Source organism: Cajanus cajan, chromosome 3 (genome assembly GCF_000230855.2).
Source record: "Cajanus cajan strain Asha chromosome 3, NIPB_CcT2T_4, whole genome shotgun sequence".
NCBI lineage: Eukaryota > Viridiplantae > Streptophyta > Magnoliopsida > Fabales > Fabaceae > Cajanus > Cajanus cajan.
Genome location: NC_138519.1, coordinates 52,495,869 through 52,517,022, shown reverse-complemented (window position 1 = coordinate 52,517,022; position 21,154 = coordinate 52,495,869). Strand labels below are relative to the sequence as shown.

Sequence of the window (21,154 nt, the reverse complement as noted above, 5' to 3'; positions counted from 1 at the left end):
AATATCAAAACATAACTAAATTCAAATTTGAACCAGAATTAAATTTTTCAATAAAAACCAAATTTAAACCAAAGCATAATTGTTTAGAAATTAAAACTATTACTACCCAATTCAACCATAGAAGTAAAGATTTTAAAAACTAAAATTTGAACTAGAACTCCTAAAAATAGAAAACCATCCACACATCACTCCGAGTCATCTTGAATCCCTAGCTGGGCCTTAATCCTTGCAATCTCATGATCAAGGTTATCAAACCGATCAAGAATGTCGGAATATTGTAACTCATGCTTCCTTGTCATCTCCATGACAACATCAAGCTTGTTTATTATAATTTGTTCAAACGAAGAAAATGCCTTCAACTCCGATTGGTGCTCTTGCTATGGTTCAAGTTCCACTTGAGGTGGCTGCTCCTCATCATGAGATGGAATACCATCTTCATTAGTTGCAAGTTCAGGTGTAGGTGGTATATCTCCCTTGAATACGCACTTATCTTCTTGCTTCAACATCCCCATGTGATGCAAAGAATATTTTTCAATCTTATTTGAAGCATGGCCCTTGAAGATCTACCCCTGCATTCTCAAATACTTTTGACAATAATAAAGCATAAGGAATTGGACCATCCTCCTTTCTCCTAGCTTTCCAGATACAATCATTCACAACCGAGACCCAGTCAATCTTTTCCTTTTTCTTGATAACATGCATTAGCAAAATATCATCTCTAGACATTTGAGTATGATTATGAAGTCTAGGCTTAAGCATCTAAGCAATTATAAATGAAATTAGCCTAGAGTTTTTCTTCATATTTCTTTGACAATCCCTAAAGGTTGTTAGCTCCTCAAAATCTCCAAAAGTTGAAAGGTTGGGGCTTTGTGCTCCCGGTTCCACTTAACCTAGCCGCTCTGCTCAGGGTTGGTCTGTCAAGCTTTATTAGCTTCCCTTTCACCACCGATTGCATGATTCCACCAATGCTTGAGGCAAAGCACAAGAACAAAGTAAAGGGGAAAATATATTTAAACTATTATTCTTATTATGATAACTTCATCATTTATTTGGGTCTGACCCTCTTTAAGCTTCCCTAGTTGAGTTTCCATTTGTCCTAATCTAAAAAATTCTGATCTTACGAACAATAGTTAAGACTACCTCTTTTTGAAAATTGGTTCATGGAATCGCCACTAATGTTTTACTCAAAACATTGGAAAAATTAAAGATGTTAAAAAAGTTCAATGTTGGTCTTGATAACCAAAATCGGGATCGGGTGTCAGTTACATGTAGGGAAGATATTAAGCACCCCTACAACGCCCTAAATCGGTACCCTATGATGAAGTTAACATAATGAGAATTAATAGTTTAAATATCAAATCCCCTTTATTGATGGTTATTTACATACATGAAATTTAAATTATACGAATTATCCCCTGAGTAGTGCCTAACGCTGTTATTTATAAACATCAGTCTAACTAGAATAGCCTGTTCCAGTTTCAAAATGACCCTTTCTGGGCCATTTCGTTAAGGCCAAAATTTGAATCTAGAATGGCCTATTCTAGAATCAAAATAGCCTATTCTAGATTTGAATTTTGGTCATAACAAACTATGTCAAAATGGCCCATTCCGAATTGTGAACGACCCATTTCGACATAGTATTTCTAAGCCCTTTTTAGGAGTTTGGAACGGCCCGTTCCAGATTGGGAACAGCCCGTTCCGGGCTACTAAATCACCCTTGTTGGGTTTTGATCTTCTGATGTTATATTGTGCCATTTTTGGGCATCCGAGAACTCCTTTTCTTTGTTAAGTCAAACGAAGCAATTCTCAATAAGGTTTTGAATGAGACAAATATAATGCATATTGTTATTTCTAACAAATGTGTTAGTGTCTCAGATAAACATAAGTATAGGAAAGATGAATAATAGAAAAGATATAAAACGAAATCAGGACCAACACAAAAAGGAAATAATGAAGCCTCAAATAATACAAGACCACTGACGATGGACTAATCTAAATTAAAGCATCCTAGATGGAGTAAAAAGTCTGCACAGTTGACCAGACGATTGCATCTGAAGAATGATGAATTGCATATGAAGTCTACTTAATCACAGCAAGAAGCACTACTTATCATCCACACTCTCAGAAGAACACATGAAATCATCAAAAGAAGGAGAATAAAGAAAAGAAAAATGGACTAGCGCTTATGGACAAGTACACCTACCAGTCAGTAAAAGACAACGCCTCTACAACTACAATGCCAGGAAAGTACAGAGATGTTTAAGTCATGATTGAAGCCAGACATAGAAGTAAACAAATGGTACAAAATACTTCGTATAACGTAGATTCGGTGAGCAAACATTTAATGCAAGATCAAATGCATTAAATACAAGATCTATAAAGTTTGGACGAATTAAATCAGAAAATCAAAAGATGGTTGGTCAAGCAACAAGATTAGATCTAAAATAGAAGAACATTCAACAAACACTAGACGAGGTCTATTACGAGTCAAAACCCTGAAGCATCAGACAAAAAGCCAAAACAGGGCTAAACCTGGAACAAGACAAAGATGCATTCAACATTAGATGAAACCAGATGGCCAACTCTAGTAAAAGAACAGCCAAGGCAAGGCACATCTTGAGAAACAGACCAATAAAGCTTATTGAATAGACAAAGCATAATATGCGCACCAGACAACTATGAGGCTAATATCAGACAAAGGTGTGTCAAGAACAACCTCTAGTGCAACATAAGGAATCAGACGAAGCATGCGTCAAAGAACAATAGAAAGTCAACAACATATAAGACGAAGGACAACACAAACTGAAAGACACGTCAGATAAAGAAAAAATTCTATCCATTTGTAATGTTGACCATATCAAAAGGAAGCATTAAACTCAAATGCACAGACCAAAATCACAGGTTGAGACGCATAGGACTAACAGACGCAGATGAAGACTTTCATGAAAGCACATAAAGCATCAAGTCTCAAAGGATAAATTAAGGCATCGTCTATAATCACCTAAATGCTCTCAACATGATAGCGTGATGAAAGAAGAAGAAGAAAAGCACACAAAAGCAAAAGTATGCATGTGTTAGAAAAAGTACATCACTTTTTCAGATAATGAAAACACTCTATAGCTACGTGACAGGAAAAGGATAAAAAGGTTCCTAGGTCTCAACTAAAGTCAGACACTACTGCTAACAAATGAAGAAGACTTCATGCAAGGTCTATAAACGGTAAGAAACATTTAATGCAAGATCTTGAGCATTAAATGAAAGATTAAACTAGTCATGAACGACTACTTCTACTTCAACGGACACTTGCAACGGGCAAATTCAACAACACAATATATATATATCACTATCTCAAACCTTGAAAGGTTGGCCTTTTGGCTGGCCTTTTGGCATTGCATTTTAACAAGAGTGATATCAAGCCCACAAAGCAACGAAACCAGAGATAGAGCATAAAGAGTCAAAAGTACCATAGTGTATTCATCTTTGTAGACTAAGGAGTTCCAAGTGTATCTTAGGAACATGAACCTTAGTCAGTGTACCAACTTATGTATCCTCTCTTTGAGAGTAATCCAAACACTCAATTGTTGTAAGAACTAAGGTTGGATAGCTATAAACCTATGTATCCTCTCTATGAGAGTAATCGAAACACTCAAATAAAACCTGTCTAATTAATACTTGTAAAGCCTGAAGAGGCTAAGGAAAGAATACTTGTAAAGCCTGGAGAGGCTTGTCAAAGAAAACTCGCTAAAAGCCAAAAGTGGCTGATTGAAGAATACTAGCTTCGATGAGTGAAGTTGACGGGCAAGGGGTTGGTTGAGAATACTCAATGAGAGCTAGAAGTGGCTGGTCAAAGAATACTAGCGCTAATGGTGAAGTTAGCGGGCCAGGAGTTGGTCGATAATACTCACTAGGAGCCAAAAGTGGTTGGGTAAAGAATACTAGAGTCTGCGAGTGAAGCTAACGAGCCAAGAGTGGTTGATAATACTTAGGACGAGGAGTGGTCATGACCTGGATGGTCTATAATACTCACTGCGAGCCTGAAAAGGCTGAATAAACAATACTTGTACTTCATTTATTATCTAGTGGAACCCTTCATTTGAAGGAGACTTGACGTAACTTAGTTTGAGTGAACTAGTATAAAAATACTTGCATTACTTTAATGTTTTCAGACGCACTTTATTTGGTCAATTTAATATACCGAAAACTCTGTCTAATGCTTATCGTTTATTAAAACTACCTTTAGACGAAAACCATACTTGTTCAACTGATTTTCTGAAAAGAACAGTTTTCATTTAAGAAGTATTTTCTCTTGGTAGAAAAGGAAACTCTCAGACGTAAAATGTTTTTGGTAAACCAATCCGGGGTAGTTTTTGTTCAGCATTTAGTGATATTATTTTACTGGACGAAAGAAAGTCTGTTTGTGGAAAAAGTTTTTAAAATTCCTTTGTTCACACACATATTCAACCCCCTTTCTATGTGTTTTTCATCTAACATCAGTTGGTATCAGAGCTTGACCCCTTAGGTTGAGCATCTAACAATGCAGGGGTACATAACAATCCATGGAAGAACAATGAACAAAGGAAAGCTGAAGAGCCAAAAAAAAAAAAGACGGATAACTAGTACAAGTTAAACAGGTATCAAATCATCTACTTCAATGAAGCATGTTTTATATGTTATAGGAGTATATCACATCAGATACACAAGGATATTCATATATATTCACCGACCAGATTAGTCTGGATCATACTAGGAACACAAAACACAGCAAACCACTTAGGAAACCTCCCTCGCGTTTGGATATTCAGACCATGCGTCTGAAAATTCAGTCCAGCGTATTCTTAATAAATGACCTTCATCATTAAATGCAGTTAAGTTGGAGACAAACATTCTCCAATTTTAAAAGATTAAAACGTTTGTGTTAATAGATAACTACATTATCGCTTAGGCTTTTCGTTGGAAAAGACAAATCCTTTACCCAATACCCGCATTCAAAGGATGAGTTTGTTAAGCCAATGAATACCAAAACTGTCATTTAGAATTTGCTTTGAAAAGACATATCCTTTACTTCAAATTTAATGCACGCTGCTCGTTACACTACACGAGGAAGACAAGAGGACGCCACGTCATGTGATGAGTCATTATTTTCCCTTATTTTCTTACCTTTCTGTACTTATTTTAATCTCTGATTTGTGCTTAATTGTTGATATTCTGCACTGTTTTCTATTTGGGCTTTAATTGGACCGGTAATTCATATTTTAACTAATTTGAATTTTCTGAATCTAATTATTCCAATTTTTATTTTCAGGGAAGTTTAATAATTATTTGGGCTTGGAATTAATTTTTTCAACTTCAAGAGGAGCTTCCACGTCATCTGCCATGTCACCGATACACCATTTTCCACCTCAGCATTTAATTTCAATTTGTATTCTATTTTATTGTATTTTCGGGTCAAACCTGACTTGGGGGCCCATGTTGACTTTTTTAGGTTTTTTTAGGGTCTTAGGGCAGCCACAAAAAGAGTATCTGGTGTGACCACGAGCTGGCTGCCTTCTCTTTGTTTTTATTTTACGTTTTGCTTCTCCTCTAGCTGAGTTTTACGTTTTGGCTTCCCTTTTGTTGTTTTTACGTTTTGTTCTCCTTCTCTGTTCTGTATCTCCATTATTATTCACGTTTGCCTTCCCAGACACATTTTTTGGGTTTTGTTGGTTGTATTTTGAGACTGCATATTGAATGAGATTATTAGTTTCATTTTCTTCTCCTTCTTCCTTGCATTTTCGTTTTCATTTCAGTTGAATGGAAAGCTAAAACCCTTGGGGTTGGCTCCTTGAGCAGATTGCAATCTCTATTTGAGGTTTTATTCATATTTGTATCTGTGTTCTGCTTGGTTCTTCTTCATTGAACCTCTGAAACATTTTTGAACGTTTTTGACAATGTTCATGCTTAATGAATCAGGTTGCTCACAGGTTGCTTAATCTTGTGGGGAGGTTTGATGTTGTATACGTTTGCTTAATTCGTGTAGGGAAATCCTGAGTTAACCTTTGCTTAGTTGGTTCACTCGGATGGAACAAGGATTAAGTTATGAATAGAGAAATCTTTTGAGAACCAGGGATAAAAGAGTTGCAATCTGAATAGGGAGCCAATCCATTTTTTATTTGTTGTGCTACCTGCGTTTTATTGTGTTTTATTGTGTTATAAACTAAAAAAGACTGAACCAAACCCCCCCTTCATTTTTAAGCCTTTGATAGAGAAAAATGGTCCCTGGGAGACGACCTAGGAGTCACTTCCTAGTACTGCATTTAATTATTTTTATTTGACCGGATACGGCTTCGATCAAATTTGGCGCCGTTGCCGGGGACCATCGATTTCTGTAAAAGGCTGTGTGGCTGCGTGTTTGTGTCTTATTTGTTTTTGTTGTGTTCTATTATGTGTTTTGTGTTTTAGAGTCTCTGTTAAGTTTTGTGTGTTTTGAGTATATCAGTTTCAATGTATTAGTGATGCTTGCATTTTCGTGTGATACTACATGTTATGTTGTGTAATTGTGTTTGTTATTAGTCCCTACAGGTCTAGCAAGCAAGTGTTTTAGTTGAAGAATTCATGTTGTTAAGTCTGATGCAAGTAGAGAGAACCAATGAACAGTAAACTAATGGAACAGTAACTCGAATTTAGTTTTTTGGTGCATTTGTTGTCATGTATTTGTGATAACTGATCTTTATTGCATTTCATAGCTCATTGACCAATTATATTGATTCCATTTGGTGTGCTAAATCATTGTTATGTTGTGTTGAGTTTCAATTCTTGCAAGGTCTATAAGTGTAGAATCAAAAAAATCAGCTGAAAGGATTTCTGCTAGATGAATAGTAAGTGATTTTTTTCCAATTAATTATGACTTTTGGTTTTGATAGCTATACTTGTTATTTTTGCCTCAATTTTTGTGTGGTAACTTCTTTCAACGTATATTTTGTGTGAAAAAAAACCAGAGGCCAAAAGGTGGTCCAGTTTGGAAGTTACAATAATTTGTGAGCTATAACTTCAAACGGGCATAACTTTCGCTCTGATTATTAGAATGAGTTGATTTTTTTTTTTCAAATTGTAGAGAAAAATGAGATCTATGCCCTGCCAATTGAAGGAGTCCAGGACCACTGCAATCCAAAAAGATATATCAGGAATAAGGAAACTTGGTGGAGAGACCTTATATGAGTACTGGGAGAGATTCAAGAAGTTGTGTGCAATCTGTCCTCACCACCAGATTTCTAAGCAGTTGTTGCTGCAATATTTCTATGAGGGGCTGAATAATATGGAGAGGAGTATGATAGATGCTGCAAGTGGTGGAGCACTTGGTGACATGACCCTAGTTGAAGCCAGGCACTTGATAGAAAAAATGGCCTCCAACTCTCAACAATTTAGTACCAGAAATGACAATAAAATTGTCATCCGAGGAGTTCATGATGTGGCCACTGATACAGATAAAAATCTGGAGAGTAAACTTGATGCATTGGTCAACCTGATGACTCAACTTCCTGCAAATCAAAAATCTGCATCTGTAGCAAGGGTCTGCGACCTTTGTTCGTAATCTTGATCCTTACACTCCCTATCCCACACGCTTTGAATTCTCATTACCTTAAACTTTCCCTCTTAATCCCAACACCCTAATCTCTTCAAAATGTTCCTCATCCACTACAATGGCCACATAAATGGAAAACACTAATAGACGCAGACGAAGACTGCCACAAAAACACTTAAAGAATCAAGTCTCAAAGGATAAATTAAGGCTCGTCTATAATCACCTAGATGCTCTCAACATGATAGCGTGATGAAAAAAGAAGAAAAACACGCAAAAGCAAAAACATGCATGTGTTAGAAAAAGTACATCACTTTTTCAGATAACGACAACACTCTACAGCTATGTGACCGAAAAAGGAAAAAAAGGTTCCTAGGTCTCAACCAAAGTCAGACACTGCTACTAACAAATGAAGAAGACTTCACGCAAGGTCTATAAATGGGAAGCAACATTTAATGCAAGATCTTGAGCATTAAATGAAAGATCAAACTAGTCATGAACGACTACTTCTACTTTAACAAACACTTGTAATGGGCAAATTCTACTAGACAATATATAAATCACTATCTCAAACCTTGAAAGGTTGGCTTTTTGGCTGGCCTTTTGGCCTTTCATTTTAACAAGAGTGATATCAAGCCCACAAAGCAACAAAACCAGAGATAGAGCATAAAGATTCAAAGTACCACAGTGTATTCATCTCTGTAGACTAAGGAGTTCCAAGTGTATCTTAGGAACGTGAACCTTAGTCAGTGTACCAAATTGTGTATCCTCTCTGTGAGAGTAGTCCAAACACTCAATCGTTGTAAGAACTAAGGTTGGATACCTTAGTGAGTGTATAAACCTATGTATCCTCTCTATGAGAGTAACCCAAACACTCAAACCAAACCTGTCTAGTTAATACTTGTAAAGCCTAAAGAGGGTAGGGAAAGAATACTTGTAAAGCCTGGAGAGGCTTGTCAAAGAATACTCACTAAGAGCCAGAAGTGGCTGATTAAAAAATACTAGTGTCGATGAGTGAAGTTGACGGGCCAAGAGTTGGTCAAGAATACTCACTAAGAGCCAGAAATGGCTGATCAAAGAATATTAGCGCTAATGGTGAAGTTAGCAGGCTATAAGTTGGTCGATAATACTCACTAGGAGCCAGAAGTGGATGAGTAAAGAATACTAGCATCTACGAGTGAAGCTGACGAGCTAGGAGTGGTTAATAATACTTGGGACCAGGAGTGGTCATGACCTAGATGGTCTATAATACTCACTACGAGCCTGAAGAGGCTAAACAAAAAATACTTGTACTTCATTGATTATCTAGTGGAATCCTTCATTTGAAGGAGACTGGATGTAGCTTAGTTTGAGTGAACTAGTATAAAAATACTTGCATTACTTTAATGTTTTCAGACGCACTTTATTTGGTCGATTTAATATACCGAAAACTTCGTCTAATGCTTATCATTTATTAAAACTACCTTCAGACGAAAATCATACTTGTTTAACTGATTATCCTAAAAGAACATTTTTCGTTTAAGAAGTATTTTCTCTTAGCAGACAACACTACTAGAAAAATTAAAATTAGAGAGGGAAAAAATCCGTCACTAATCTTCAAAAAATCCGTCACAAATAAGTTAGTGACGGAATTTGTGACGAAAATGATTCCGTCACAAAATTTGGCGTCACAAAATATTTAGTGACGGATTATTTTCTCCGTCACAATTAGTGACGGAATTAAATCATCACAAACAATATAATTTTCGTCACTAATTTGTAACAATAAATGTTTAGAAATTAATAAAAATATGTCGCAATTTGTGAGGGATTAAATCCCTCGCAATTTGTGAGGGATTAAATCCCTCGCTATTTGAGAGGGATTAAATCCCTCGCTATTTGAGAGGGATTGAGAGATATGTGAGTCCGTCACAAATTGTGATGACACAAAATCCCTCACAAATTGTGATGAAAGAATCCCTCGCTATTTGAGAGGGATTAAATCCCTCGCTATTTGAGAAGGATTGAGAGGTATGAGAGTCCGTCACAAATTGTGATGAAAGAATCTCTCGCTATTTGAGAGGGATTGTTTGCGACGAAGAAAATCCGTCACAAACTGTGATGCCTATTATTGACTAGAATCCGTCACAATTTGCGACGCCATAATTCCGTCACAATTTGCGACGGATAAAATCCGTCACTAACTGGGTTGAATTCCTCACAAACTGGGCGTCTTTGATGAATTACTTATTAAAAGGTTCTCTGGTAATCGATTACCAGACAATGAATTACTTATTAAAAGGTTCTCTAGTAATCGATTACCCATTTCTCGTAATCGATTACCAGACAATGAAAATTATATGTTCGAAATTTACTTATTAAAAGGTTCTCTGGTAATCGAGTTTAAAATCAACAAGCCATCGAGTTTAAAATTTAAATTCATCTTTGTATCTAAGTAAAACTTTATAAAATTTAAGATCATCAAATTAGTACAACTCAAGCATAAGTGTAAGTTAGCAAGATGTTACATCTAAATTAATTATTAAAAAGATTAAAAATATTTTGTAAAATTTATTGTAGCAATTACATTCAATTATGCCAGGAAAGAAGAGACACTATGTGTTTGAGTGTTTGTCTATTTTTAAAATAAATTAAAATTAAAATAATAAACTCACTTAGTTTTTTCTTTTGTATCTTCGTCTGAATCCTCTGTTGCAGTAGTGCCAGTAATGTTATCTTCCCAAAAGATTCCTTTGCATCTCCGAAAAAGTCTTTCACTTTATCAAGAACGGTTTTTAGTTGATCTTCTGTTGGGAGCTTGAATTCAGAAAAACATAATATATTAGTGGGAGAGTATCCAAAATTATTTAATTAATTAGAAAGTATACATAATGTGGACTATTATCAATAAATCCTAACTCATATATATATATATATATATATATATATATATATATATATAAGGTTTTGAAAATATAAGTTTTGTGTATCTTAAGTTTTAATGAGGAAACTATTGTTTTAAGAGTCTGGTAATCGATTACCTATACATATAATCGATTACCGGACAAATGAAAATCATATGTTCGAAATTTACTTATTAAAAGGTTCTCTGGTAATCGATTACCAAGTATTGTAATCGATTACCAGAGTCTATTATTCTGGACTAAACAATAACATTTGTCTTCTGAAATTTTAATAACAAGTAACTAAGTGTGCTATATAATCCTATCAGCTGCAAACAATCATTGAAAAATGCGTTTATAGTATGTTAATGGAACAATATGTGACATCTAAATAGTCCAAATTCCAAAGTAAAAATTATGTCAAGACAATCTTAAGCACTACTACTAGTAGTAAGCAACACTAGACAAGCAATAAAAGAATTGACAAATTAATTAGTTAGCACCAGTGTCACATATAGCATATATTGGTGCAATTCAGTTTTCACATGCAGTCATATTTTGTGGTTATTGGTTTTCTCAATTTGTGGTTATTAGGATCAGTTGCTGCAATGCTATTGGATCAAATCAGATTTTAACACTCTATTAAGACTACTGTTGTTGTTGTGGCTACTACAAACTTAATATGCTAATACAACATATATATGTATGATAGAGTAAAAATGTAATAAAGCAAACTAGTGAAGCAGAGGTATAAGGGTCCTTTCTCAACTTTAGAAAATGCCTCAGCTTATAATTGAAGGAAAATGACATTTAGGATTATTTATAGTTGAACAAACTAGAAGGAGACATGTAATAACATGAATAGAGTACAAGCAACTATGAAAAATTCATGCAGCTGAAATTAACTTAATGATTCATAAGGTATAAAATGCTTTGAAAGAGTTTAAAGTTTTGAACAGACAATAACCTTTAGAGAGGAGAAATAAGTATGGTCCACAAGTTCTTTATACATCTTTCTTTAACAGGAGTAAAAATCTATGGCACATATATTAGAACATCCATATATGACATACACACCAAAGTGTTTCGTTCCACATCTAGCATATGATATATTCTTCTTAATGACACACCTACAGAATTCTGCAATTTGATTTAATTTCACAACTTCACGTGGTCCTGGGCACATGGTATCCACGCAGCAGTTTCAAACTTACTAAAGCCATGAGGCTCGTCCCAGCATTAGCCAATTGCATTGAAATGACACAAATGAAAATGAAGATTCAAACCATTTTTTTTTATCTCAAGAACAAACACTAAAACGGGAATTTTTGTCTCAATCACACTATCATACGAGCATTGCATATGCTTACATAACCCAGTAATCCCAAGTTCATTTCTCACAGTAGTATAAAAAAAGCTACAACAGAAGAACTAACTCTTCTAAAATTTTCTCCAGATAGCCTTTTCTTATATAGTTCATAATAAACTAAATCAACTCACTTTAGCAAATAGACAATCCAAAAGTAAAATCACAAGTTTGATCAACAGAAGAGTCAATGTCAATCAGACCAACACAAAATCATCTTAAGTTGAAGCAGTAGAATGTTCAGCACTAAGATAAAAAATTAAAAAAAAAATGTTAAACATACCAGCATAATATCCCCGCGGATTCGAATCCAGATACAGTGATTCAAGGGGCTTCACAGGACCCCATAATCTTTTATAAGAGGGACTCTGCAGCACAAATGACAAGAAAAGATTTTGAAACCCAAAAAAAAACAAAAACAAATGCACACACACAAGTAAAGCACAAAAGCTCAGCCAAGGAACCGACAGATCCAAGCCAAGGAACAAAAATCAACATTGGACTAATTTCCGTGAACAAAAACAAAAACAGCATCTGACTAACCCATATGCGGAAAATGACACCGAATGCACACCCTTGAATGTATCACCCTTGTCATTTTCTTGAGCACAGCCAAAATTTTGAAAAGCATACACTACCTAGAACATAGGGGTCACCGCAGCAATTCAAAGAAAACAGGGAAGGAGAAATTGAAGAAGTTGAATAGAAAAGGAGAAATTGGAAAGGAAAAAGGTGAGATCTTTGTGTGATTAGATGATTATGGGGAGAATTGGTTTCTCAAAGATGGGTCTCCAAGAGAACAGGGAATGAAGTGTCGTGGCCGGCGAGGGAGTCTCCAATGTGTGCTAGGGCAAGAGCTAAATTTCGGAGGGAGTCTCGAGTGGAGGGAGCCTGGAATGGAAGGAAAAAGCTAGGCAAGAGCTAAATTTCGGAGGGAGTATCGAATGGAGGGAGTCTCGAATGGAAGGAAAAAGCTAGGGCAAGAGCTGCTAAATTTCGGAGGGAAGAATACCTAAATGAAATTTAATTGTTAAATTTCAGAGGGAAGTAAATGGGTTGGGCTTGGTTTCGAATAATGGGTTTAGGAGCCCAAAAGTGGAAAAAACCCATAAGCCCAATTCATGACAACTTTATTCAGTCAATATTAAATGAAAACATTATAAAAATTATAACTCAAATCATAATAAAATCTCTCTAATATTTATAATAAATATTAAATTTTTAATATTATTTTTATTTTTATTTTTTTGAATAATGTATCAACAAAGGAAACTTTTTATTAGCAAGTGAAAAAGGTAACTTAAAATTTTGTCGCGCATAAACTTTCTTATTTCTCTAAATTTTACCTTCATTTCTAATTACACTTTTTCTTTTTTTTTTGGCATTTTTAATTTTAAGTACTTATGTGTGATGCTTATATGTATTATTTTTTAATGTTATTTAGTTACTTTTTATATTTAATTATTTTTATTTCTTTCTTATACGTGTTAATTTTCTAATTATTTTTTTAAAGTTATTTAGTTACTTTTTATATTTTTATTTTACTTTCAATCAAAATTTAATTATAATAATTTTTCTTTATTTTTAAAATGAAATAACATCCTATAAGTATTTAAATAATTATACATCCAACACTTTAAAATTATATAATTACTTTTTAACATATTCAAATACAAAAGTTTATTAAATTTTAAACACTTATAATATTATAAGATCTTATCATATAAAAACTTATTATATAAGATCTTAAAGAAGTTATTTCTTAAAACATATCATTATTCATTGATCTTATTACATAAAAACTTGTTATATAATATCTTAAATAAGTTATTTCTTAAAATATATTCTTATTCATCGGATGTTTAATAGTAATATAATTTGTTGAAATCTTTAATATTAATATGATTCGTTGAATCTCTAATTAAAACTTACATCGTATAAAATCCAAATTAAAGAAAAAGGTAACAAACACATGTAGGACGACAACTGATAAACAAAAAAAGCATAAAGAGAAAATGAAACACAAAAAGAAAGCAAATTATATATATATATATATATATATAAATATATCATGTAGGATGACAACTGATAAACAAAAAAAGCATAAAGAGAAAATGAAACACAAAAAGAAAGCAAATTATATATATATATATATAAAAGAGGATGGATCTTTTTATTCTAAGAGTTACATAGACTTACTCCATTCAATATCTCATTTTCTCTATCAAATTTCAATGATCTAACCGTTCAATTTAAAATTCTTAATGCATAGATCAAATATGTAAATTGTTAGAAAATTTAAAAATCGTTTGGTACTTCGTTTCATTAATTTTAATCAATGTATAAAATAATTTTATGATTATCCGTCAATTTGAATTAATGAAATGAAGTATCAAATGATTTTCAAATTTTCTAAAAATTTTCAAATTTGATCTATGCATTAACAATTTTAAATTCAACAGTTTGATCGTTAAAATTTAATGTTGAACATGAGTTATTGAATGAAGTAAGTCTATGTAAACTTACTGTTGGAGTAAAAGGATCCCTATTCATATATTAAATTAGGTTATCACATACCATTATATACACTTCATGTCTTTAAATGTTTTAATAAAAAGTAAAATTAATAATTAAAATTTATTTATTTATTTATTTATTTCTTAAGAATTGAAGGTTATAATATTATCCATTATTTTGGAGACAAAAATCAGTTACAAGATGACGTAATATATTTTCCCTTTATCTATATTACTATATAGATAATCAAACAACTATATATTTAACTATTTTTCTTCCATTCATTTTCTCATTACCTATATTTTACTGATTTACTACTTAAATATAAAATTCATAAATTAATTAATAAAATGAAAATTTAATAAATTACTACAACTTGGAGAGATATTTTTTAAATCAATCAAGATTAAGAACAAAAATAATTATTTAGTGTAATTATTTTAAATATAATGTTTTAATTTTTAAATAAAGAACATTTAATCTAGCTAGGAAAAGTTACATTGACCCCTACTTGAAGTTTTTCTAAATGATGTTGTATATATATATTCTCAAATTTTTAAGAAAGAATTAATTTTCTTATTTATTTATTTAATAGTGGCACATACAATTACTACTTATATAAGATAATACTATTTATTTATTTAATAGTGGCACATACAATTACTACTTATATAAGATAATACTATTTTTGGCCTAGTGGCCTACCATGGTCATGTAATCGATTACCAGTGTGTGCCTGCTTGTTTAGAGCTGTCAAAGTGGGCTCCAGCCCGTGGATCAACCCGGCCCACCTTGAAAACGAGCCGGGCCGGGCCAAAAAAATGAAATAATTTATGATAGGTCAAAAAATGTGACCCGGCCCACTTTCGACCCGGCCCACCCGGGTTGAACCCGTGGTGGGCCGGGCGGCCCACCTGACCCACTTACCAACCCATCCCCGAAACCCACTAACAACTCACTTAACTATTTATTATTATATATGCATTATTTTAATAAGATATCATTTTTTTATAGATAAAGATAAAATTAATGTTGAATAATATGAAATTACTATAAATTTATCTATCCAAACCTCTAATAAAATTTAATATTGATGAATAATCACTCTCATGAAAGATTTTTTATTTTTTTTGTTTTAATTTTTTAAAGTTGCACACTTATTAATTTAATTTTAATGTTGTACCCATGATACTTAGTTTAATAATTTTTACTTTAGATTAAATATTATTTTATATTGAAATTTATTTTAAATTATAATTTTTTTTTTAAATAAGGTGGGTTGGTGGGCGGCCCGTTTAGCCCACCAACCCGTGGTGGGTCGGGCCGGGCTAGAAAATTTTGCATAATAAACCTGGTGGGCCGGGCCGGGTTGGCCCACTTAAAAAGGGGGTTGAGGTGGGCCGGGCCAAACGGGCTGGGCTGGCCCGTTTTGATAGCTCTATACTTGTTCAGGTATATGTAATCGATTACATAGTACTGTAATAGATTACCCGTGCGAACTTCACTTATCTGGGTAAAGTGTAATCGGTTACCATGGAATGTAATCGATTACCAGTGCCAAAAATGCACAGAATCTCAAAAGGTGTAATCGATTACCATAGTCATGTAATCGATTACACGACTCCTCTGCACTTAAAAAAGTGCAGTTCGTCTTCTTCCTCACGAAATAACCTCCATAGCCTCCGCGCCCTAACCTCTACAAATTAGCATATCTTCCTCAAATCTCAACGAAATTAAGTCCCGTTTGTTCCATTCTTCATCATTTTCTATTCTCTTCAATTCTACCGATTCGATTTTACAAAACAATCACTCAAATGGCGAAATCATCCAAACGTCATAAGGGTTCTTCGTCACGTTCAACCACCGCCACGTGCCGCCAACAGCCTCCCTCCGACGACGCCCCTACTCCTACGAATCCCATTCCGTACACTGGACGTGCTCTCACTCTGTTCTCCACAGACGAACAACGAGATAAGTACTACCAGTTATTTTCTCAGAGAAATATTGTTGATCCCAAATATATCAGTATTGATTTTTTTGAGGATGAATCTTTTGAGTGTTATACGATTTTTAAGAATTCCGGGTTAGTGGATTTTATGGCTATGAAAAACCCTGTTTATCCGGAATTAGTTAGGGTCTTTTACAACAATTTGGAAATTAGGAATGGAGTTCTTTACAGTGAGGTTAAAAAGATTCCAATAATGATAAATCAGTATCTGTTTCGGGATTTATCAAAATTAAAAGATCAAGGTACTCTGTTTGAGGGAACGATACCGGATACATGGAAACCAGAATATTCCCATCCCAATGCCCGAAGTATGATTTGTGTGGATAATGTTGACATGACTGGAAGATTATTGGCTGGCTCAATGAAATTTGATTATAGAATCATGCATTACATAATTGTTCGGGTACTGCTTCCACGCACGACTAACCTTGCATAGGCTTCAAAAGAGGACTTAATTTTGATTTGGGCTCTAATCACTGGCCGGGAATTTAGCTGGGCTCATCTGATTAGGAGTCGAATGAAGAAGGCCTTGCGGGTTAATGCTTCTCTTCCATACCCACATTTTGTAACTACTATTTTGGAACATTTTAAAGTTCCTTTGGAAGATGAAACCTGGGTTCCAGTTAAGAGGGTCTTTGAGATTGGAGCAAATGCAATTGCTTCCTTTGGGTACAAGAAAACACTGGATAACACCTGGGTCAGGAAGCGGGATTTTCAAGCAGTAGACACTAACGATCGAACTCCGTCACCACCTCCTCAAGATCCTTCATCAGCACTTCTCTCGGATGTTCTCAATGAAATTAGAGATCTCCGGTTCTATGTTGGTGAACGTTTTGATTCTCTTGATACTCGCATGACTCGTCTTGAGGAGGAAGTAAAATCTCTTAGACCTGTCGCCACCGGCCCGAAACGGGCTTTCGGCATTCGCGAAGGATGGTTGGACTCTTTTATTTGTTTAAAAATATGGATTGCTAGAATGACTTATTCTCAAACTGAGACCTCGTCAAACGAGCAATTTTATTAAAAGGCTCACCAATCCATGTTAATCCCAAGCGGGACCCTCCATGGATTAGCGGTTTTCATAAAAAGGAAGGGTTCATGGAGTCGCCACCAATGTTTTACTCAAAACATTGGAAAAAGAAGCTTAAGGCAATCGATTCAAAAATCGACTTCGGCCATTACAACCAGAGTCGGGTAAGGGAGTCGGTTACGTGTGGGGAAGGTGTTAGCACCCCACAACGCCCCTTTCGGGTTCCCTATGACAGATTATTTCTAAAAATAATAGTGCAAAATTACTAAATTACCCCTATTTATTCTAAGCAATTATAAATTAACTATCTACATGATGACAGTTTAATATGCACACAGAAAGCAGTAAAAGAAGGGATTTTTAGAAAAGAAACCTCTTGAAGCGTGCTTTTTATATATCAAGTAAAACTGGGAAGCTTTTTGGCGTTCCCTCGCTCTACAAGTCCGCTCACTCCTTCCTAAAAATAATTTTTGACTATGGAAATCCGGAGGATTTCCCTTCGACTAAGTTCGAATCTCCAAGCTAAATGCTCGGAATTCCAGAACTTCGTCGGATCGACTCCCAGAGAGATTTCTAGGGCAGAACACTGCTCAAAAACCCCAGAATACTCAAGGAGGGAGTCAAAACTGTGTGGAAAAGTGTGAAATGACGTCCCATTGACGTCATATTTATAGGGAAGAGGCTCAATACGGTCTCTGGGAGTCAATACGGTCAACATTGAAATTTTGAACTACAATACGGCCGTATTGAATTCAATACGGCCGTATTGAAGTTCAAAAACCTCAATACGGCCGTATTGAAGTTCAGTGCAGCCGTATTGAATTCAATGCAGCCGTATTGAAGTTCAGAAACTTCAATACGGCCGTATTGAGTTCAGTGCGGCCGTATTGAAGTTCAAAATGTTCAATACGGCCGTACTGAACCTCTGGGAGGCCGTATTGGGCTTCATTCCTCCCACTTTTCTTATTTTAGCTATCCTAAGACCTCTAGACCTATAGAGAACCCTCCTTGGGCCTTCTGGAAGTCCTTCTGGCTGATCTTCCTTCAGTCTTCGAGAGTCTTCAAGCTTTATTTCCGACCCAGACAATTTTAGGGGTCTACAGCTGCCCCCCCTTTACTTAGTCGGACGGCCTTTTGGTGTACCGGCTGACAAGTAAAGGAGTTGACCCAATTGTCCGGGTGATGTGCCAACCTTCTGACTTGTAGTGTCTTCAGGTGGGAAAATTGTTGAGTAGCCTCTCCAGGTTGGTGCATACCTCCGCGCTTCTAGTCACTTTGGTAGCATGAGTCTTGCCCTCTCCAGGGTGAGTTTGCCCTCTCCAGGGTGGCTGAGTTTGCCCTCTCCAGGGTGAGTTTGCCCTCTCCAGGGTGGCTGAGTTTGCCCTCTCCAGGGTGGCTGAGTTTGCCCTCTCCAGGGTGAGTTTGCCCTCTCCAGGGTGAGTTTGCCCTCTCCAGGGTGAGTTTGCCCTCTCTAGGGTGGCTGAGTTTGCCCCTCCAGGGTGAGTTTGCCCTCTCCAGGGTGAGTTTGCCCTCTCCAGGGTGAGTTTGCCCTCTCCAGGGTGGCTGAGTTTGCCCTCTCCAGGGTGAGTTTGCCCTCTCCAGGGTGAGTTTGCCCTCTCCAGGGTGAGTTTGCCCTCTCCAGGGTCTGCGTACCTCCGTGCTTCTGATCACTTTGGTAGCGTGAGTTTGCCCTCTCCAGGGTCTGCGGTTTGCCCTCCCCAGGGTCTGCGTACCTCCGTGCTTCTAGTCACTTTGGTAGCGTGAGTCTTGCCCTCTCCAGGGTCTGCGGTTTGCCCTCCCCAGGGTCTGCCTCCGTGTTCTTGACGACATTGGCAATGTGAGTTTGCCCTCTCCAGGGATCTGAGATGGTTTTTGTCTCCACGGTCCACTATGCTGCTTCGACGTTTTTTCTGATTTTGTGCCACTGAGGGCTGGATAACGCAGGGATCCGTCTAGGGGATGTGCAGTTACTCATAGGTTCTTGTGTCTCAACTTTCCTTTGCGTAGTTGGTACCCATTGAGGAATTTCTGTTTCCTTGGGGTGTAGACACGAAGATGCTCTTTCTGATGTGAGCGATGCCTTATGATTGGCTGACGTCCTTTGACGTTGGTGGAGTATCCCGGTTATCCTTATTCGGGTGACTCTTTTTGTTTTTCTGGTTTTGTCGCCTCTGTGTAGGCTGTTATCCGCTGGGGGATTTTGTCATTGATTGTGATTAGCCTCTTCTGTTAGGCAGATCATCTTGACGCTTAATGTTTGGCCAAAAAGCCAGATTCCATTTGGGGAATGATTATTGATCTTTTGATTTTTTTTCTTTTTGTAGGAATGCCTCTTGAGTAGGCGACTGGGGATTTGGGGATCTTATGTATCCCAGAGTATTATTTAGGAAGCCTCTACAGGCTTAGACTCACTCAACGCCTGAGTTGGAGAGCTATCTTCCACTGAGGAAGTTTTAAGTCCTTTGACTAGATATACTGCTTGGGTGATCGTGTTTCCATTGGGAATTTTGTCGACCTTGCTTTGATAGCTCTCGCTGGGGATTTGTTCCGTGAGCTTGAGTTGGGGTTTCTCTAGGGAGTATTATTTCTGCGAGCCTCTCCAGGCTCAATTATTCTGATGAGAGTATTATTTCGGCAAGCCTCTCCAGGCTCAATTATTCTGAAAGAGTATTATTTCGGCAAGCCTCTCCAGGCTCATTTATTCCGAAGGAGTATTATTTCGGCAAGCCTCTCCAGGCTCAGTTATTCTGAAAGAGTATTATTTCGGCAAGCCTCTCCAGGCTCATTTATTCTGAAGGAGTATTATTTCGGCAAGCCTCTCCAGGCTCAGTTATTCTATATAATTTGTTGGATTTTCTGTATTTTGCCTTTTTGTTGATTTCGGCTTTTTCTGTGTTTTTGCCTTTTTTGTTGATTTTGGCTTTTTCTGTGTTTTTGCCTTTTTTGTTGATTTCGGCTTTTTCTGTATTTTTTGTTGATTTTGGCTTTTTCTGTACAGAAATGTCTCTGAGGAGTATTATTTTGACAAGCCTCTTCAGGCTCAGTTATTCTCAGAGAGTATTATTTTGGCGAGCCTCTCCAGGCTCAATTATTCTGAGAGAGTATTATTTCGGCGAGCCTCTCCAGGCTCAGTTATTCTGCGAGAGTATTATTTCAGCAAGCCTCTCCAGGCTCAGTTATTCTGAGAGAGTATTATTTCGGCAAGCCTCTCCAGGCTTAATTATTCTGAGGAAGTATTTTTTCAGCAAGCCTCTCCAGGCTCAATTATTCTGTACAAACTGAGGAGTATTGTTTGTATCCTTGCCTTTTTTCGTTTTCGGCTTTTGTTGACTGCTGTCATATACAAGCAATTTTCTATTTTTTCTATTTTATGAAATTGCCTCGTGGTAAGGTCTTTAAATGTGCAACTAATGTGTGTGATGCACGCGATGCAAGTTTTTATTTTTGTTCTTTTATTTAGAAAAGTGAATGGCTCTCCCTATCCTCCTTTTCTTGGAGGAATTTCTGTCATCGACGTGAGGGAATATTTTTGTGAGCCTTTTATGCAGGAGATTATGGATTTTATAGGAACCCCTCCAATTTTCTTTATTGACCTATTATTAAGGAATTTCATACAATTTTTTAGAAATACCAATTTAGAGGCATAATCACATGGTCAAGAGAGAAAAGAAATGAATAGATATTTTATTAATATTCACAAGTGTTTTTACAGAAAGATATACAGAAGGAATTTCTGAAGAATGGCTGGCCAGGGTAGGCTATATACATTGGGCTTAACAATTATATCTGTAATTGT

At 36.0% G+C, this 21,154-nt stretch overlaps 1 protein-coding gene across 5 annotated transcripts in view; it reads right to left on the bottom strand.

The window, feature by feature from the left end:
- Positions 1–13,064, bottom strand: part of LOC145955780 (uncharacterized) — a 43,773-nt gene extending 30,709 nt beyond the window's left edge. Inside the window, exons 1-3 of one of the 5 annotated variants that reach the window (XR_014432474.1) lie at positions 12,347–12,819; positions 12,087–12,171; positions 10,210–10,351 (exon numbers count right to left, since the gene is read on the bottom strand). The gene's annotated coding sequence lies outside the window, so the exon portion shown is untranslated. Of the gene's footprint in view, positions 1–10,209; positions 10,352–12,086; positions 12,172–12,346 lie in introns of all 5 variants that reach the window. The other 4 variants (XR_014432475.1, XR_014432473.1, XM_083070944.1 and 1 more) reach the window with 4 other exon arrangements.
- Positions 13,065–21,154: the final 8,090 nt, after the last annotated feature.